This window comes from Ixodes scapularis, unplaced genomic scaffold (genome assembly GCF_016920785.2).
Source record: "Ixodes scapularis isolate PalLabHiFi unplaced genomic scaffold, ASM1692078v2 PGA_scaffold0__279_contigs__length_252992795, whole genome shotgun sequence".
Lineage (NCBI taxonomy): Eukaryota > Metazoa > Arthropoda > Arachnida > Ixodida > Ixodidae > Ixodes > Ixodes scapularis.
Window position 1 is genome coordinate 101,165,964 of NW_024609835.1, and position 18,678 is coordinate 101,184,641.

General features: G+C 47.7%; 1 pseudogene; it reads right to left on the reverse strand.

The window, feature by feature from the left end:
• Window positions 1-5,079: 5,079 nt before the first annotated feature.
• On the reverse strand, window positions 5,080-7,464 carry LOC115323211 (annotated as a pseudogene).
• Window positions 7,465-18,678: the final 11,214 nt, after the last annotated feature.

Below are 18,678 nucleotides of genomic sequence, written 5' to 3' on the forward strand. Positions count from 1 at the left end.
GCCGGGCCACATGAGTGGCCCGGCGGCGTGGCCTGGAGCCCAAATCGCTTGGGTTTTGATGCTTCTTTCGTCTCGTAACTTACAGCATCGAAGACAGCGGGCACGACCTTTACGCTGGTCGAGTGCGTCGAAGGGCCTCCAAGTGCGAAACACCGGAGAGAGTGGTCACGTGGAGCGTCTGGTGCCAGAAACCTAGCTTTAACTTTAACCTTTGACACGGCCTGGCGCCACCTTAGCGTAGGGCTTGGTGCGAATTCATGCAAACGTTGCATCGTCGGCTTCATTCGAAGGACGAATGAAGTCGATCCGCTGAAGTAGCGTTTATGTAAACGCGGCTACAGAAATTGTGCGTGTTTTCGACAATCCTCTATTTGTTTATTTTCACCCATGACTTGTTGAGTTTCCAGAATCTGCTAAGTCGCATTCGGTCCCTTCCTTTGAGCGGAAAGCGGAAACAGGAAGGCAAGGTCACTACTCGACAGTACGAATGCATGCCGGCTCCCTTCAAGCTGCTTCCTCCCATTTCGGCCTATTTAGAAAGCAATTGCGGTTGTCAAGAGAGGAGATCACTGCGAAGATTAAAAACGACCCTACGTCCTGTAAACTATGGCTAGTTTACATGGATCCAATCGACCAGTAGTGGCACCTCGTGTCGAAGGATCACAACGGAAACCTCGTGACCTTTCGATTGTTTCCGAGGTTTCCGGTTTGCCTAGCGTCATGCAACGCAACGCTCCCGTGATCCCTCGCTCGAGCACTCGATTCGATCCGGTAGCTTATTCATGAAGAGTCTTACTCTGAAAAAAAGGGTGTAATCGGGTGTATTCTTACACCCTGTAGTGGGCTATTTCACTCTCGCAGGTATGCGACGCGAAGAGAAAGGATATCGAGACCAGTTTGATAGATAGAAAGAAAAATAAACTTTGGATTTCGACAGATAATACAATGATTAAAACAAAAAGTACAAGATTAAAGCGCGAATGACCTAAGTACAGAAAGAAAGGGAAAAAAAAGAAACGATACTAATGGAAGTCTTACAATTCACGGATGCGGCGAGCTTCATCAGAGTTCATTTTCTCGTTGGTGGTGCAGCGGAGGAGTGCGGGTTTGGTTGTGCCGTTTTGGCGGAACGAGGTTTTGCGTAAAGCTGCAAGACTTCGACGTGGGGTGAAGACCTTGCGTATAGCCGCAAGCCTTCGCCCCCGTGAGTTTGATGATTGCCCTGTCGGTCCCGAGAACGTTTTGTACTTCGTCTTCGTCCCTCGTCTCAGTATCTTTTCTCGTACAAACTGCTCCCTCTTGTCTCTTTCTCTTCTTCAATTTCTCGCTCCCATCTTGTTGACCCCGAAATCACCACAATCACCCTCCACTTGAGAATGTTGTTCAGCTGAAACAACTTCTAGCACGTTTTAAGTCATATTGTTCGCAGTCTATCACAACACAATGCACATTGAAAAACACATCACTTCTGACAGACACAAAAGTACATACATTTACAAAAGTCACTCAATAAGCACCGCCGGGCACACATACAATTCCAAAAATTCAGTAAATTCGTGATATTGTTGCTTTATAAAAAAAAAAAAAATCTTATTCAGCAACAGACATGCGGCTCATGTAATCAGCGCCCAGGTTGTTACTACCCTTAATGTACTCAGCAGTAAGGTCATATTCCATCAGCATTAGGCTCCAACGTAATACGCGACTGTTTACATGCTTTGCAGAATTGATGTAAACGAGTGGCTGATGATCACTTTTGCAGAACGAATGGTCTTCCAAATAAGAACACATGAAACTTCTTAACCGCCCAAGTAATGGCTAGTCCTTCTCGTTCCACTGTCGAGTAGGCAGCTTGACGTGGCAGCAAATCGACGACTTGGGTACGATACGGTGTGAAGAACATCATTATGGCGCTGCGTGAGTACGGCTCCTATACTTCTCGACGAAGCGTCGGTACGCGCAACACGAAAGGTTCTGATAATTCTGGAGCTTTTAAGATGGGCTGACTGGACAGAAGTTCTTTTAGCTTGTCAAACGACGCCTGTTCGCTCTTCCCCCAGTGCACCTTGTTTGGTGCTCTTTTACGTGTCAACTACGTAAGTGGGTGAGATATTTCAGAGTATTGGGGTACGAACTCCCTATAGTAGCCCGTAAGGCCAAGGAAGGATCGCACTTCCTTTTTTGTCTCGGGTCGATTGGTAGCTTGCACTTTCTCCAGGGTCTCGACTTGAGGGCGCAGGAGATCATGTCCAGCGATGTGGCCAAGAAATTTGACAGATGCGAAGCCTGGCTCTTTGTGGGACGGATCGTTAAACCCGCCTGCTTCACGCGCTGGAAGAACAACTCCAGAGTCGTTAAATGCTCCTCCCAGCACTCCGTTGCGATGAGGACATCATCAAAGTAGTGGTAGATGTTCGAGACCCCCTCGACCACTTTTCTCATAAGGCGGGTGAATACAGTTGGTGCTGTTTTGATGCCAAAGGGCATAAATCGAAACTGATAAAATCCAGACGTGGAAGAAAAAGCTGTCATGTGCTTTGAATCTTCGTGCATCGGAACCTGCCAGTATCTTTTAGAGAAGTCAAACTTCGAGAAGTACCGGCTTGTTCCCAACTTTGCAAACATCATGTCTACTCTTGGGATGGGTTCACTGTCGGGAATCAGGACCTTGTTCAGTTGTCTGAAGTCAATGCAGAGTCGGATTGCCCCGTCTTTTTTTTTACCATCACGATGGGTGCTTGATAGGGTTACTTGGAGGGCTCAATGATGCCCCGCTGTTGCATTTCTTTTACTTCCTCCTGTACCGTTTCTTGGATGGAGAATAATATGGGGTACTGATGGACTTGACTAGGAATGTCGGTCGTGACTTTCAACTTGCACTCTACCAGGTGGGTCCTTCCTGGCACATCTGAGAGACTTTCTTGGTATGTTTTCAGTAGTCTGGAAACTTGTGCTCGTTGATCGGCAGTCAGGTCCCTTGATATTTTCACGTCTCGATAAGTTTCGTTTTGTTGCAGTGTTGCACACGGGAGGTCTTCTTCCTCAACTTTCCCTTCATGGAATGCGACCGAAGCTCGTCGAGGTGTCTGATCAACGATTGTCCTCTCTTCGTACTTTTTCAGCATGTTGATATGTAACAAGCTGGTTCTTGTTCCAAGGTCGATGACGTAGTCAACGTCATTTCGTCTCTCTAAGACAGTGAAGGGGCCTTTCCAGGGAAGGATCAGCTTATTGGTGTCAGATGGCAAAAGGAGCAGGACCCTAGCTGTCTCCAACAGTGAGCTGGCGCCTTCATGTCTTCTTGTCATAATAGGTTTTCTGTGTCATCTTCGCTTTCTTGAGCTCCTCTTGGGCTATTCGGCACGTGTCGTCTAAGCGCTTCCGAAGCTCGACCATGTAGCCGTACGAAGTCTTTGTCTCGTCGTCGATACTCTCTCCTGACCAGAGCTCTTTTAATATGACCATGGGTCCTCTGACGTATCTACCGCACAGTAGGTCAAAAGGTGCGAACCCGAGGGAGGTCTGTGGCACTTCACGATATGCAAATAACAGTGGTGCCAAGTATCTGTCCCAGCTCTTGGGGCTTTCCTGACACATTCGCCGGATCATTTGTTTCAGCGTGCCGTTAAAACGTTCCACAAGGCCGTTTGCAATAGGATGGTACGGCGTGGATGGCATATGTTTAAGCGAAAGTAACCGGCCGAACTCCCTCATGAGCCCAGACATTAACGATCTGCCGTGATCGCTAATGATTTCTCTGGGAAATCCCACACGTGAGAACATCTCTAGTAAAGCCTCGGCGACTTTCTCCGTTTCAATGCTTGGTAACGCAACCGCATCAAGGTAGCGCGTCGCGAAGTCAACCATGGTGAGTACATAAGGGTTTCCCTTCTCAGATGTTGGAGATAGGGGTCATACAATGTCGATGGCGACCCGCTGGAATGGTGTTTCGATGACTGGCATGTTGCCCAAAGGTACGCGGCCTACTTGGTGCATTGGGACAGTTCTCTGGCAGGTGTCGCACGACTTTACAAATCGAGTGACGTCTCCATGAACTCCTGGCCAGTAGAACTCCTCGAGGATTCTACCTGTCGTGCGTTTAATTCCCTGATGTCCAGCGAGAATTCCCTCGTGCGCCATTTTCAGCACGAAGTCCTGGAGATTGCTTGGAACAACGAGCTATTCCATCTCCTTCTTTGATGGCAATTTGTACCGTCGAAACAGAATTCCGTTGATCAGTGTGAACTCAATTTCAGCTGATCTTGTAGCAACTTTGTTCCCAACCGCTTCAAAACATCTTTGGAGAGTACTGTCTTCTCTCTGCTTGGCGCTTAGCTCCGTCGAGTTGACGGCCAATGGATTCACTACCGCCACAAGTAATTGACCAGAGTTTCGCGAGGCCAGCTTAGCTGCGGCTCCGGCCTGTGACTCGTTTGGCTCTCTGGCAGCCGATGAAAGGTCCGTCTCAATGATAACTGGTTCAGTTATTGAACTGCCACAGTCGCTTGCCTCTCTCTCCTTGAAGAGGCGTGTCTTGCTGACTACTCCATATAACATTAAGATCGGAGGCATCCCGCACACCATCCACGTTTCCTAAAACGACATCATAGAGAGGATTTTCCATACGGGTCGCTGTCACCTTGCCTTGGAAATACGGGGAATCAATGTCAACCACCGCTTCAGGCAGACACAATTCTGTCCGGTCAAGCAGGAAGATAACGCGGTTTCGTCCTGTAAATTTGACATCAGGAACCAGGGACCGCTTGACTATGACCAAGTTACACCTAGAATCTCGCAGGACGGTGACCTGATGACCCTCGAGTAGTCCTGTAGCCGTGGGCATGCCGTCTGCTTGACCATCAGTTCCCGTTTTGTACTCTTCAGCTTTCCCAGCAAAGCGTTCGGATGGACGACTTTCCAATCCGTAGACGTTACGATCCTTCCAACGTGTCAGAGAACATGACGATTGTCCACCACCGTCTGTCTTCTTCGGACAAGCCTCAACTTTATGCCCATTCTAGCGACATTTCCAGCAGAAATTCGTCTTTTGATTGGGTCCTCTTCATTTTGCCCAACAGTCTACTGCCCGATGGCTTGTTTATTGCAAAGGAAGCACTGCAGATTTTGCTTTGCACCTTGAGGATCAGACATCCTAACTTGCCCTGCCGGCTTGTCAGTCTCTTCTTTCTTTTTGCCGAGGTTAACCAACCCCTGAGCCTCGAGGTAGTGGATTGCTGCTTCTGCTAGCTTGTCGAGCCCTTGGCAGCCCCTTTCCTTTATAAAAATTGCGAGTTTCTCGTGGCATTTGTTCAGAAATTCTTCGGAGACAATTTTGTCCCGAAGTGCGTCATAAGTGCGCTCCGTCCTTGCCATCTCCTGGCAGTGGTCAAAATAACCTAAAAGACAACCAGAAAATTGTCTTCCCGTTTGGGAGTTCTCTGGTTTCGCCTCTCTGAACTTGACACGATATCCTTCCTCAGTATAGCGAAATCGTTGGAGAAGAGTCTGCTTCAGTTTAGCATAGTCCATGGCATCGTCGGCAGCCATGCGTCCTATTACACTTAACGCTTCTCCTTTCAAACATAGGTTCAAGGACAAGGCCCATTTTTCCCGAGGCCATTCTTGACTGGTTGCCACCCGCTCAAAACGTTGATGTATGCAACCAATTCATCGCTCTCTTCGTTAAAGAGGGGTGTAAGTTTATGTGGACTCCGATACCCCTAAGCGAGACTAGGAGTCGTACCTTCATCAGATGCATCTGGAACCATACCTCGGCAAACCTCACTCATGAGGGCCCTCACTCACCCTCACTCACCCTCATCTTTACAGGTAAGGTGAGGGTGAGTGAGTTTCTGAACCAGGAAAATTCATGAGTGTGAGGGTGAGTGAGGGCCGTGAGGGCCGTGAGGGCTGTGAGGGCGGTGAGGGCCGTGAGGGCCGTAGGGGGGTGAGGGCAGTGAGGGCCGTGAGGGCCGTGAGGGCGGTGAGGGCGGTGAGGGCGGTGAGGGGTACGAGGGCCATGAGTGCGTGAGGGGCGTGAGGGCGGTGAGTGGCGTGAGGGCCATGAGCGTGTGAGAGGTGTGAGGGCGGTGAGTGCGTGAGGGGTGTGAGGGCCATGAGTGCGTGAAAGCAGTGAGTGGCATGAGAGGCGCGAGGGCCGTGAGGGCCGTAAGGGCGGCGAGTGCATGAGGTGTGTGAGAACCATGAGTGCGTGAGGGCGGTGAGTGCGTGAGGCCCCCCTTCAGATCGAGCATCTTTCTCAGCAATTTTGGTGTTAATGACGGGTTGTTCTCTAGCGTTCCCTAGATCGACACGAATTGCTGAGATCGGGTCCAACTCGAAATAAGCGAGCAACTCGGAGCAATTCGAATACGTTTGAAGCGGCTGCATCCAATCAGGGACGCAAAATTTTCACGTGATACCTCGTGCCGGTGATGATGACACCGAAAGACTTGGTTCTCGTATGAAATCGATCGCTTTTTGGAAATAAACTGTTTCAGAAAGGTGCATTAGTATTCTTAACGAGATTTAAATGCATAAAAACACGTTTATAACGCGTAATTGTGTCTAAAGAGTGCAAGAAAAATAAAATTTTATGATGACGATGGCAAATTGCAGCATTTGGTTGCTGCGTGTGATCGCGGGCGGCCCGTGTTGCTGGTGTTGCGACGTAAAGTTTCTGGGCGAAATCGCCCCATCTGAAGCTGGCCGGAGTGGCGTGATGGCTATCAGTGCGTGAGGGGCGTGAGGTGTGTGAGGGCGGCAAGGGCGGTGAGTGGCGTGAGGGCGGTGAGTGGCGTGAGGGCGGTGAGTGGCGTGAGGGCGGTGAGGGCGGTAAGGGCCGTGAGGGCTGTGAGGGCGGTGAGGGGCGTGAGGGCTATGAGTGCGTGAGGGCCGTGAGGGCGGTGAGGGCGGTGAGGGCGGTGAGGGCCGTGAGGGCGGTGAGTTTCGTGAGGGCCATGAGTGAGTGAGGGGCGTGAGGGCCGTGAGGGCGGTGAGGGGCGTGAGGGTTGTGAGGGGCGTGAGGGCCGTGAGGGCGGTGAGTGCGTGAGGGCCGTGAGGCTCAGTGAGGGTGAGTGAAGGGTTGAAGGTGAGTGTGACTGATCGTGAGGGTGAGTGAGGGGCTGAAGGTGAGTGTAGCTGTGAGGGTGAGGGTGAGTGAGGGGCTTAGGTGAGTGTGGCTGTGAAGGTGAGGGTGAGTGAGGGCTACCTAAAATGCCGACCTCTGTCTGGAACCCGAGTGATCGATCCTCCTTGCTGCTCTTGTAACCGCAACTTCAGTTCGAGCACAGTGCGTTTTGCTTCTAAACGAGCACTCGTTTGAGCTTCTACTTCTCGAGCCCTTTCTCGTTCTGTTAGACGCTCCTCTCTTTCGCGTGCGCGTTCTTCGTCTATCCATTGTTTTAGCGAAGCCCCTGAGAAACCCTATTCTTTACCAATTACCGTCAACCTCTCAAGATCCATCCTCAACCAACGCGGACACTAGCGAGGTGGAGCTCTTTGAGGTGGAAATTAAGAGCAGTCTTGTCGCGGACGCCAGAAATGTAGTGGACTATTTCACTCTCGCAGCGACGCGAAGAGAAATGAAATCGAGACCAGTTTGATAGATAGAAAGAAAAATAAACTTTAGATTTCGACAGATAATATAATGATTAAAACAAAAAGTACAAGATTAAAGCGCGAATGACATAAGTACAGAAAGAAAAGGAGAAAAAAAAAAGAAACGATACTAATGGAAGTCTTACAATTCACGGATGCGGCGAGCTTCATCAGAGTTCATTTTCTCGTTGGTGGTGCAGCGGCGGAGTCCGGGTTTGGTTGTGCCGTCTTGGCGGAACGAGGTCTTGCGTAAAGCTGCAAGACTTCGACGTGGGGTGAAGACCTTGCGTATAGCTGCAAGCCTTCGCCCCCGTGAGCTTGATGCTTGCCCTGTCGGCCCCGAGAACGTTTTGTACTTCGTCTTCGTCTCTCGTCTCAGTCTCTTTTCTCGTACAAACTGCTCGCTCTTGTCTCTTTCTCTTCTTCATTTTCTTGCTCCCACCTTGTTGACGCCGAAATCACAACACACCCTCTGTCCCACATAATACACCCTACAATTTCAATTCGACTTACAGCGCCCTGTATTCGAACAGACGGCCTCAAATTTTACTAGGGGCTTGATAGCCGAGTCGTACAACTTATTAAAAAAGCTAATGTAGATGTTACTGATTACAAAAAAAAATAATCGCGTTTTCTTGGCCCTACTGCAAAACCTGTGTTTTATTTTTGTGGTCTTTGATACGTACTTTAGCTATTTAAAAATTTATACCGCACCGTTATCAAGCTCCTCGTAAAATTTGGGGCCGTTTGTGCCACTGTAGTGAGCTGTACGTCGAAATGAAGTTTTGGGGTGTATTATATGGGACAAAAGTGCATAAGGTGATACCCCTTTTTTTAGCCATCTGGAACCATCCCGTCCCAGCGGATCAGATCGGATCCAATCCGATTCGATCCGAGCCGTTTACATGGACCGATTCCATTCGTTACCTGGATCCGATGCGCTGCAGTGGCACCCATGTAAACGTAGCCTCTGTGTCAGGCATGTAGCCAGGATTTTGTTTCGGGGGGGGGGGGGGGGGGCGCCCATGGCAAATGGCTGTATGAGGAGAGGGAGGAGAGGAGGTCCCAGCAAAATGGAAGACTTCAGGAGGGGCCGAGGCCCCCCCCCCCCCCCCCCCCCCCCCCCCCGCCCTTCTGGCTACGTCCCTGCTCTGTGTGTGTATGCTATTGATATTGGCCCTTAAGGTAGGACCGGAGGAACAGTTTACGTGCATTTTAACTTGCTTCTTTTTAGAGCGCAGCTCTTAGGCGCCCGTTCGGGGCTTGAGCGGCGTCGGCGTAACCGCGAGGTCACGTGACCCCCCAAGGTCACCCCAACGTCACGTGACCCCCAAGGTCACGTGACTCCCGAGGTCACGTGACCCCCTCCCCCCGAGGTCAGGGGACCATACCGGAGCATATTTAAGAATGAGGGGAGGAGGAGGAGAAGGAGGAGGGGTCTACCCTTCCCTCAGTACCCTTCCCTGCAACTCCTCAAGAGCTGCGCTCCAATTCGGCGTTACAGGGAGTTGTAAACGGCTTTCACTTTTTATTTAATTTTTCTTGACCTTAAAATTACTAGCATTTCACGTCGAAATCAAAGCAAACTCGTTCGGACACTCTATCCTACAATAGTTTCTGAAAGACACTAAAACGATTGAAGCCAATGCAATGCAGTGTGAGTGCAACGTGACTTTCGGAAGGGGCGAAACGACTTGCGGGGCCTGTAGTCGCGTGAATCGTTCACAGTGCTAGTTTGGCTGAGAGGTCCGGCAGTTTCTGCTTCGATTCATCGTAAGATGAAAGGGAGTATAGGCGACTCAGTTGCCAATTGGAGATTTAGTTAACCTCCTTTCTTCTGTTACGGCTCCTTCAAAAGTTCTATGTTGCACACTAGTGCCCATATGTCTAGTATTTATATTTCCCACGTTAAGGACTGTTAAATAAAACCGACAGAAACGAAGAAGAAGAGAGAGAGAGAGAGACGGGAACTGGGGGCGATACTGTAAAACCCTCTATTTTCGCGGCTCCTATTTTTCGCGAATTGCTCACAGAGGATATAATCGCGGCCCCTAAATTTCGCGAATTCCAAACGCCTCCATTGGAACTCTTAAGGATTGAAATTTTTCGCGTGCCCTTAACTTTCGCGAATTTTTCAAATCGCGAAATTCGCGACCATTCAGGGCTCACGAACATTAAGGGTTTTACAGTATCGTAGAACTCTTATGGGCTGGCCATGGTCCTTCAGGCCGGTCGTTTTCTCCACCAGAGAGAGAGCATTTCCTAAGGCAGACCTGTTCAGAGCACGTAGACTCTACTACCCTGATGTCACATAAAACAGCAAGGATAGTATACGCAGGTCGGAGAGGGATGCTGTCGGCGTGAGTGGTCGCCAAGCTTCTCGGAGTCTTCCCCCATCTTCGAATTCTCCGACGCATTTTGTGTTTTTCGGCACCTCGCTCTGTGGTTCCCGTCTCCTCACGTTGCCCTCCCGGGCTCAGTGGGGGAACGCGTATAGCCCCCTGTTTTTGACTGCCTTGCCAGAGGCTCGGGTTACCCTCGAAGCCATGGGCCGCAGACGGCCGCGTCTCTGTCGGCCACAGCATAAATTATAAGATATTGCGGCGTTTTACAAGTAGCACTTGTGAAATTCGGGTGTAAGTCAGCGCCCTCTCTGGTTCTACGTCTTTGTTACGCTGTTTGCCACCAAACAGTGGCTAAGGTATATTCGAAGCTTTGCATTTCACAGCGAAGCTGTACATGGCTCGGGTTCCGTCAATTTTTTATGTGCGCCAAGAAAAACTCGTAGCGCCTTCTCTTTGGCGTCGTTCCAAGAGCTTGCATGCCAAGATTCATTCCGCTCTCCTGGGGTGGCGGTCCCGTCTCCCGTCGCGCGTGTCTATTTTCCTCCGTCTCCTCGGGGAGGCGAAAGTCGTCCCCGCCAATGTACATAAAAAACCAGAAAGACAAGTTGCCGTTTTTCATTTTCAATTTCCCTTCTCTAGTCGTAATGGGGAGGCTTCCTATAATAATCCGGACTCCCGAAGAGCAACGCGCTCACGAAGAACAACGGCGGAAACCGCGACGAGAATGTCAGCGGCGGCGGCGGGCGGCAAGCACCACCGATAAAGATCGTGCGTAAATGTGCTCATAACCTTGTTCAAAATTCTGTATCGCGTTTGTGTCGTGTGCTAAGCAGCTTCGCTGGTCATTCACCTTCTTATTACGTAACTATCTAAAGTGTAGCCACCGTTTTGCTAAAAAAAAGCGACCTTCGGAGAACGTTGGCCGAGGTCAGTGACCTCCATATGGTTTTTTCTGGGCAACATGCACAATAGCAAAGACTACCAAATTGAGATATAATTGTAAAGAAAAGAAGGTTAGCTCCTTGAATCCAGTTCGAATAGCAATATTGGCAGTCTTTTTTAATAAGAACGGCGAACTTCAGTATCAAAGACACTGGCCTACAATACCCTTCAAATACATTTTTAGCAGGGTGCTTCACCGCATCCTAGTCCAAAGTTAATAACATTTTTTTAATATTTGTTATAAAAAAAATAATTAATTGGAAAATAACCCAAATTGTTCCTATTTTGAACGAAGGGGATACAAAATTTACTTCAGCTAATTATACTCACGTGTGTTCTATTGAAACCACTGGAACATATTTGATCGTTGAAGAGCATGAGCTATTAACTGCCCATCATCGTATTTTTACTATCCTGAGGAGGGTTCCGCACAAACATTCGTATGAAACACAAGTTGTTTTACTTAGTACGAGATTTGCATCATTTTGCTTATAATCAGGTTTGATGTTATTTTCATTGATTTGGCCAAACTTATCCACACGGATTTTTAATAAAATCAGGACTTCTAAACGCCCCTCTGTTAACGGGAAAATTGTTTCTTCGCCGTCTACATTCGTTCAGGGCCTACACCGTCCTGTGGGGTCTACCAGGTATAGCCATCTTTCAGATATACGTTTGAAGGCTCAGCCGCGCAGGCTTTGTCTACTGTGTGGCATTGCTTCCTTCCAACCAATATCTGTCAGAGACTCTAACGTCAGAGTCCTCTTCACTGGACCTTCGGTTTCGGTACGAGCTTGTTCGCTTTTTGTAAACAAATACTTGCATTGTCGGCAAAAATCATGCTGAGCGCTCATCCGGAACAACATTTTAGTTCTTCGCGCGAGAACTAATGTAGGAAAAAAAAACGGGTTATAGGGTTCTTCGACCACAATCAATCAGCCTTTGGAAGAGCGGAATAGAAGCGGTCTACGGCTGGCATTTATATGGATGTGACGGTAGCGCATTAAAACCCTTAGAGGCATGGCGTTTACATGAATTCGCATTGAGCGGTGGCGATATACTTCATGTGGAATAATAGGGTAAGGTGGTGTAAAATGAGACATGAGGCAAAATAGGAGAGTATGTGGTTAGGGCCGTACATCTCCTAGACATTCAATCGGAGTACGTTCAAACTTCATATAGAGGAGCCGTGACCTATGAACGTTCCATATGTAAATACTGAGAGCTATCTGCAAGAGTGGTTCGAAAAAAATAAATGCGTATTTGAGATTTGCACGTTTCCTCCTCCAAAAAAGGCGCAAAGTTCAGCGCCAGGCTTAGCTTTGAAACGTGCACCCTGGTTGGTACCAAATATGTCGCCAAGGTAAGCATTAATTTTATTGGTATGCTTTAGGAGATCTATGTGAAACAAATTTGAGCAATCTGTCGGTGCGTATTTTAATAAAATAATTATTTACGTAAGGGGATATGCGCGAGGCAAAACGCGATAGTCTGACATCCTATTACGCGCATGTCACCAACGCACGAGTATCCTGGTTGCTCATGAGCCATAATATTTTTTTTCTGTGTGTCTAGAATCGTCCAACACGCCTAAAAGAAAGAAGGCAAAAAAAAACATGAAAGACGTTTGCAAATCTCAAACGCGAAATTAGAGCGCTGCTCTCGAGGAGAAGAAGGGGAGGGTATGAAGGTGAGGATATGTCCCCCTTCTTCTCTTCCCGCCCTCCTCCCCATCTCCTCTCTTCCTCGTCCTCCCCTCATTTCTTTCTCCTCCACCCTTCCTCCTCATCCTCCTCCCCTAGTCTTCTGTTCCCCGTCCTCCCCTCATTTCCCTCTCCTCCCATCCTTCTCCTCCCCTACTCCTTCTCCTCCTCCTCCTCCTGCGTACCCTACCCTCCTCCTTCTGCATAACCTCCAATCCTCCTCCTCTGCAAAAATTAAAACCACTTGACCTCAACAGCAATTCAATTCCCCGCTAAATTTAGCGGGGAATTGAAATGTTGTTGAGGTCACGTGACGTCAATTTCCCCCTAAATCTAGCGGAGAAACTCAATTTGTTCATATTTGACGTGACACCAAGTCATGTGACGTCATTTTCCCCGCTAAATTTAGCGGGGAAACTGAATTGGTGTTCCGGTCACGTGACCTCAATTTCCCCGCTGAATTTGTCGGGGAATTCAATTGCTGTTCAGGTCACGTGACTTCAATTTTCCCTCTAGATCTCGCGGAGGAACTGAATTTGTACATAGGTGACGTGACACCAAGTCATGTGCCGCGATATTTACCGCTAAATTTAGCGAGGAGTTGAATTGGCATTGAGGTCATGTGACGTGAATGTTCCACGCCTACAGCGACACTGCAAAACCTGAAAATGGGCGTCTAAGAGCTGCACTCTAAAAAGAAAGACGTTTACAAATCTCTGTAATGCGATATTAGAGAGCAGCTCTTCAGGATAAGGAGGGGAGGGTGCTGAGGGGAGGGTATGCCAATCCACCTTCTCCGTACCCTCTCCTCTTCCCCTCCTCCTCCTCCTCCTCCTCCTCCTTCCCTCCCCTCCCTTCCCCCTCCAATTCAGTTTCCCAGCTAAAATTTGGCGGGGGAAATCACGTCACATAACTTGGTGTCACGTCACCTGTGAACAAATTCAGTTTCTCCGCTAGATTTAGCGGTGAAATTGAGGTCATATGACGTCAATTTTACAACTAAATCTTGCGGAGAGACTGAATTTTTTCCGCTAAATCTAACGGAGGAACTGAATTTCCAACTAAATTTAGCGGGGAATTGAATTGGTGTTGAGGTCACGTGACGTCAATTTTCCTACAAGAATTAGCGCGGTTACGCCGACGCCGTCGGCGGCATCGACGCCGCTCAACTCGGAAACGGGGGCCTAAAAGCTGCGTTATGAAAAAAAAAAAAAGAACATGGTTTTATGGCGCAAACGTAACATGAACGAAGTCCTTGAAAATGTTTAGCAACAGCGTCACTTCCTTCGCAGTTCCACCGCTGGTATACTTTTCGGCGGACCAAAGGGGGCGCTTCAAAGGCGAGCCAAACGACTCGGAGAATGTAAAGGCCCGTTCAGGCTCTTGCGACCGGCTTCGACCGAGTGCGCTAAAACCTCTTGAAACCTCTTACAACCACTTGGTTGCCATGGCAACCGAGGATGCCGAGGTCTAAGCTACTGCGCATAGTCGGTCGTACCTGGTCGTAAGGAGTTGCAAGCGGCCCTCCGACGAGCCAATGAGGAGACGACACAAAAAAGAAAAGGAGTGTGGCTCCTCCTACTTTTTTTTCATCCCGTCTGTCCCGACTCCCGTTCCCTCGATGATGGCTGACGAGTTTAATTTATTGTTTTGAGGTAGCAGTTATTAAAAAAGTAGAGCAGTTTCCTTGGATATGGGACACATCCCGACACGATTATCGTGACAAGATAACGCGAGAGAATTCCTGGAAAACCATCGGCAACCTCCTAAGTAAGTATCCATTTCTCAACGTTTGTTTGAGCGAGCTGCATAGAGCGAGCACGGCAGCTGGATCGCCGCGCGAGCGTATTCCAGATCTTAACTATGAATAGTTGACCAGCGATCAGCGAGCTAGTTCATGTCCACCGTTTCTTAAACGGACGAAAACAGGGTATTAACACTAGGGCACCTCCGCATGTCCGTATATTCGAGGCGCACGGGCAGCTACGTATACTGTTGACACAGATGGTCGCAATCTTTGATGATCGCTGCGATCCTCCATTCTTTACTTTCACGGTCTGAACCGAAAGCTGGGCAAAGGTGTTCCCGCTGCTCGAGGGGCACAGCTCTTATTGAAAGCGAGATCAGCTAGGCGCACGGAGCCAGAGATTTTATGTAGCCGAATCCTACCGTCGATCGCCGAATTCTATCGTACGCACGCAATGTAAGGGCATACTTTAAAACTGGAGCAATTTACGAACTAGTGATTGAGTGTTGTTGTCAAGTGAATTGTCACATCATTGTTGAACCATTGTCGAATTGACACCTGCACTGACCGATAAGTTTTTAACACGCGCTAGCATAAAGAAAACACTATCCTGGTGGAATAGCCTGTTCAGAGTTTTTCTGTACGTCAACATGCTCATCAGAATTTCATCACGCGCAAAAAGATGGAAAAAATTTTAGTGCACTCTAGGTTAGCCGTAATAGTATTGGGAGTATGTTTCAAGGCAACTTGCCCATTGCAGCAAGCTGCTCAACTTTTGTAGTTAAATGTGTGCATGTGTGCCATGCTGTAGCATGCAACGATAGGTTGTGTGTACTATAGAGAATAGCTGCATAGATGAAAAACTGACGGGCATTTGGTTTTTAGGGACACAAGTGTGGGTTTTGTTCGAGCTGAAGCACCCAATGAATGCCCGGTACCTTGAAGAGGCTATGAAGGACTTATGCAAGTATATAGGGTATCCCAAGTCACCAGGCTCGATCTAAAGTGAACCAACCGTAAAAATCGAGGCCTGCACGTAGCAATCTAAACTTTTCGTCAGAGGTGTATTTCACAGGTCGGTTTTTTTTTTTGTAAAATTAGAAAGCTTAGCTATCTTTCTGTAAAAAATACGGCCCAGAAACTTGACAGGTGGCGACGCAAACGACCAAGTCGAGTTGTGGGTGCGTTTGGCGCGCATATTGATAGATGTCGTCTGGAGTAGCGTCCGAAGATGTACCCGACCAGCGAAAGAAAGCAGACGACACGCAGACGAAATCTGTTGGCAGCAAAAGCACCTTCGTTATGCAAATGTTTCTTTTTTTTTTTCTTTATGTTTTGCTTTTAGTGTAAGTATTCATTTTTTAACCTAAGGTACATTACCAAAGGATTACATTCATTAGAATAAACCATGGTGGTCGCAAGCAGTCTCATTAAGCACGTAGCACCATCTATCAATACGAGCGCCAAACCCGCCCGCTATTCGACTTGGTCTGCGTCGCCGCCGGCCGTTGACCCTGGCAAGTTTCTTTGCCCTATTTTTCACAGAAAGATGGCTACGCTTTCTAATTCGACAAGAAAAAACGATCTGTGAAATACACTTTTGACGAAGAGTTTAGATTACTAGGTGCAGGCGTCGATTTTTACGGTTAATTTTAGATCGAGCCTGCTGACTTGGGTCAGCCTATTTAAAGCACCTGAGCCAGCTTACAAATGTTGAACACTGAGTACATTCTAAACATGATTTATTGCCTCTGAGCCAGACTTAGTGCATGATAAAAAATTTAGGCGGTCCCCAAATTATCAAGGAACAGCCAAACCTCCCCCACAAAAATATGGAAAATGAATAACCGACTCAGTGAAATCATGCCACACAACCCGCAGTCCAGCGGGGTGTGTGGCAAGACGTAACACTGTTTTCTCGTCTGCATTTTCTAGCACCTGGTACGCGCTCCCGGCAAAAGCCTATCTTCGTGCCAAGGAAACAGAAGTGGGACTATCGCCAACAGTCAACGAACCAAGCGGTGGTGGAGGATGAGCGCAGTACGTCGGAGTGCCTGAGTCATCGCAGAACATCAACTGCCCAAAGAAAAAAGTCGCCGAATTACCGGACAGTGAAACCATACTTGCACTGTCGGACGTTGATAGTCGCATGAATCACGATTGGTTCAAGTGACGTTGTTGGCTACGGTACCTCCCCCTTGCGGTCAACAAAACCAAGCAGCAGTCTACGGCGGGGCGCAGTCCAGCGGGGTGTGTGCCAAGACGTAACACTGTTTTCTCGTCTGCATTTTCTAGGTAAGGATCTTTTCTTATCAATCTTGCTTTCTTTCGTTTGCCGCCTCGCTGGACTGCTCCCCTTTCCTAGATGCCTGTTGAGTGTTTGAGCTGCTTGAACACTGCTTGTTTGAGCTGCTTGAAGTCAATTCCGGCAGATAGCCAACGTCTAAAGTGTGTAGAATGTAATAATAGCTATCATGTGGGTAAGTGTGCCGGGGTGACTAAGACTGTGCTTAAAACCTTGACGAGAGAGGATTTGGGTGTTTGGCAGTGTGCAACCTGTAAGATTCACGAGGCTAGGCAGACGACGCAGGCGGCTAAGGACTCCCAGGAAGCTAGTCAATTCAGCGTCGTGGGCGCAACTTCGGAAGAACCGAATGCTTCAGATTTAATGAAGCACATCCTTGCCATGAGCACAAAACTAACGAAAGTTTTAACCCGTATTAAGAAAATCGAAAAGTCCATCGATGAGCAATCTGACAAACATGATGCGGTAATTGTGAAGCTTACCAGTCAAGAGAAAACCGTGGAAGGCATAGAACACTCCTTAGAAGTGATGGGGAAAGAGTATTATGAAATTCTGGAAAAGGTGAATGTCCAAGAAAAAGAGCTAAAGGAGCTGAAAAGTAAGACAAATGAGCTGGAAAGGACGATGTATAAGAAAGGCTTGGAGATTCAGGAGCTGAAGACCGCAGTTGATGCGGCAGAGCAGTACTCAAGGAGGAAAAACCTTGAAATTCACGGGGTCCCCAAAAAAGATAACGAGAACCTAATGGAAACTATCCAACAACCTTCTGCTAAACTGCAGCTACCTGCTCCGTCATACGACAGTATAGAAGCGGTACACAGATTAAGTCCGAAGAAAGGGAAAATCCCGCCCATCATTGTTCGCTTCAAAGAAAGAGCGGTAAGGGACCTCTGGATCTCCAAGAGAAGGGCTCTGGCAAAGGAATGGATATTTATTAATGAAAATTTAACAAAGTTACTTCGACAACTACTATGGAAAACGAAGTCGTGCGCAAAAGAGAAGGGCTACAAATTTGTGTGGATTACTAACGGGAAAATTCTAGTCCGGGAAAAAGAAGAAGCGGCTGCGATCCGCGTGGAAAAGAAACAAGACTTATCTAAACTACGTTAATTATGGCTACATCGTTCCCATCATTTCAAGACTGGGATATCAACGCCCAGAGTGTGTTGACAGATTTGGAAGGCGGTAGAATGAATCTTAACTTATTACACATAAATGTAAGATCTCTACATAAACATTGGGACCAATTAAATGTCTACTTAAGTAAGATTGACGCGTCTTGGCATACTCATTTTGACAGAAATCAATATAGATGCAACGATGGTCAGTTGTTTTAATCTGGTTGGATATTACTCGTTTTCCGTGTGCAGAGAGGGAAGACGGGGTGGTGGCGTATTAGTTTTTATAAAGAACAACTGGATGACTGAGCAGATAAAGTTATCTTGAATACACGCGGAAGGTTTGGTGGTGTATGCGTCGAATCAACAGGTATCCTTTGTTATCTGTGCGATATATAGGCCACCTGGTACGAATATACATTCTTTTCTCGATGAATTCAACGAGCTACTCAATAAATTCAGCAACAACAAATATTGAATTATTGCTGGCGACTTGAACATAGATATTATGAATGCAGCCAGGTTCGGTGTGTCTGACTACCTGAATCTACTTGCAGGCTACGGGTTAGAACATGTAATTAATGATTACACTAGGGAAGAATGTTTAGGAACGCACCTTACGCGTTCCTGTATTGATCATATTGTTAGAGGCAGCGATCTCAAGTTAATTTCAGGGGTGATTAAGCAAAAAGTTGCCGACCACTATTTGGTAGCGCTGACTATATTGGGAGTAAATTCTAGTGGAAAAGAACAGACGGTCTATAAACGCATTCTAGACAATAGCAGAATAGACAAAATGATAAGTGCATATAATTGGGGGTCACTATTGGAATACGACCATATTACTGCTTATCAAAGGTTCAGTGACGAGATGGGGTCCATTTATCAGCAGTGTTGGAAAACAGTGAAACTGAAACAA